At 39.4% G+C, this 2,651-nt stretch overlaps 1 pseudogene; it reads left to right on the top strand.

The window, feature by feature from the left end:
• Nucleotides 1-783: 783 nt before the first annotated feature.
• LOC100513461 lies at nt 784-1,754 on the top strand (annotated as a pseudogene).
• The last annotated feature ends 897 nt before the right edge of the window (nt 1,755-2,651 follow it).

Below are 2,651 nucleotides of genomic sequence, written 5' to 3'. Positions count from 1 at the left end.
TTAGTTCTGCAACAATCTCTGATGTTATCTCTCCTCACTCTCCCTCTTTCCCTTTACCATCCCCACAGTGGCTTTTTTTTTTTTAAGGCCATACCTGCAGCACATGGATGTTCCCAGAGTAGGGGTCGAACTGGAGCTACAGTCGCCAGCTTATGCCACAGCCACAGCAACATCAGAGCTGAACCGCATCTGCAACCTACACCACAGCTCATGGCAATGCCGGATCCTTAACCCACTGAGTGAGGCCAGGGATCAAACCTGCAACCTCATGGTTCTTAGTCAGATTCGTTTCCGCTGTGCCACAAGGGGAACTCCTAGCTTCCTTTTTTAAATTCAAACATCTTAAGCAAGCATCATCTTCAGGGCCTTTGCACTGTCTGTTCTCCCTGCTAGGCACCCATTTCTCTTGAAGTGCTCATGGCTTCTGCTCTCTTTACCTTGAGGTCTCCTATTCAAATGTCACTTTATTTGCATGTCTTTCCTGAATAGCCATAAAAAAATAGTAACCCCTCCTTACTCTTTCCCTCATACTTGTTATCATTTAGCTCATAGCTCTTGTCACTATCTGATATACTATATGTATTTTTTATTTCCTGTATTCATTCTCCATGACTGAATTTTAGGAGATTCTATTTTTAACAATCATAAACGCATTGTAAAGTCCAAGAACAAAATATTGAAATTATTTTTAACAGAAAAAATATGAATATTAACATTTCAACAATGTGTGTAATGTCCACTTGTATGAAAATTATCCCCTTTCCTTGTAGTATCCTCCACCACATGGCACCAACGAACATAACAGGTGTTTCAGAATTTCTTCTTACGGGATTCTCAGAGGAACAAGAACTGCAGCCCCTCATATTTGGGCTTTTCCTCTCCATGTACCTGATCACTATGTTTGGAAACTTGCTCATCATTCTGGCTGTCATCTCAGACTCCCACCTCCACACACCCATGTACTTCTTCCTCTCCAACCTGTCCTTCGTAGACATCTGTTTCGTCTCCACCACCATCCCAAAGATGCTGTGGAACATCTACACACAAAGACAAGTTATAAACTATGTAGCCTGCATCATCCAGGTGTATTTTCTAATGCTGTTTGCAGGGTTGGATGACCTCCTCCTGACTGTGTGGCCTATGACTGCTTTGTGGCCATCTGCCACCCCCTGCACTACACAGTCATTATGAACCCCCAACTCTGTGGAATTCTGGTTCTGGTTAGCTGGGTAATCAGTGTTCTGCATTCCTTGTTACAAACCTTAATGGTATGGAAACTATCCTTCTGTAGAGAGGTGGAAATCCCTCACTTTTACTGTGAAGTCAATCATATGGTCTGACTTGCCTGTTCTGACACATTTCTTAATGATGTAGTGATATATATTGCAGCTGTGCTGCTGGCTGGTGGTCCTCTCACTGGAATATTTTACTCTTACTCTAAAATAGCTTCCTCCATACATAGAATCTCATCTGCTCAGGGAAAGTATAGAGCTTTTTCCACCTGTGTGTCTCATCTCTCTGTTGTCTCCTTGTTTTATTGTACAAGCATCGGTGTATACCTTAGCTCTACTGCTACCCACAGCTCACACTCAAGTGCAACAGGGTCATTGGTGTACACTGTGGTCATGCCCATGCTTAACCCCTTCATCTACAGTCTGAGGAACAGAGACATAAAGAGGGTTCTGATGGCATTCTTCAGAATGGCAGCTATAAAGAGGCCACTTGTCCTCAACTCAGGAAGATCACATGATTGAAGGGTCATGAGTCTTAACTACTCATTGAATTATGGAAAATCAGTGTTCATGTAGAAGGGTGCTTACACATTGGAATGAAAGGGCCGATGACTTGTTTTATGCCTTTTTATTGTATTATCTTCCTATTTCTCCTTGAAAACTTCCAGTGTTTCCCACTCATGAACATTTCCATTGCTCTTAATGAAATATCTCCATCTTTTCTAACATTAGTCATAATCATAAAAGGAGCAATGAATGTACCTTATGAAAACCATTCATTATATATGTTCTCTTTATGATTGTTCCCTGGTAGTAAATGTTTTTCCTTGCATTTTTTAAATCTAAGTCACATTTATTTTTGTTTTTATTTCATTTGCTTTATTTATTTATTTTTTATACTCAATGAAATGTATTACATTTATAGTTGTGCAATGATCATCACAATGATATTTTATAGTACTTCCATCCCAAATCCCCAGCACGTCCCCCAAACTCCAAACTGTCTCATTTGGAAACCATAAGTTTTTCAAAGTCTATGAGTCAGTATCTGTTCTGCAAAGAAGTTCATTGTGTCATTTTTTTAGATTCCACATGTAAGTGATAGCATATGATGTTAGTGTCTTGCTCTCTGACTTCACTTCACCACATGACGAAAAGTATTTTTTCAATACTCCTACCTACTTTCTCATAGATTAATGAACTGTAGGTGTGTGAATTAATTTGCCAAGTTGACCCATACTTGTAACACTGAGATTAATCCAAACTTGTTATGGTACATGATCCTTTTAATATATTGTCAGATGCAGTTTGTTAATATTTTCCTGAGAAATTTTGCATCTATGTTATTAAACATATGGTCCTGTAATTTTCTCTCTTTTTTGGTATGGTTTTGGTATCAGGATACTGGCAGCCTTGTAG

This window comes from Sus scrofa, unplaced genomic scaffold, assembly GCF_000003025.6.
Source record: "Sus scrofa isolate TJ Tabasco breed Duroc unplaced genomic scaffold, Sscrofa11.1 Contig2258, whole genome shotgun sequence".
Lineage (NCBI taxonomy): Eukaryota > Metazoa > Chordata > Mammalia > Artiodactyla > Suidae > Sus > Sus scrofa.
This window is presented reverse-complemented; position numbering and strand designations above follow the sequence as displayed.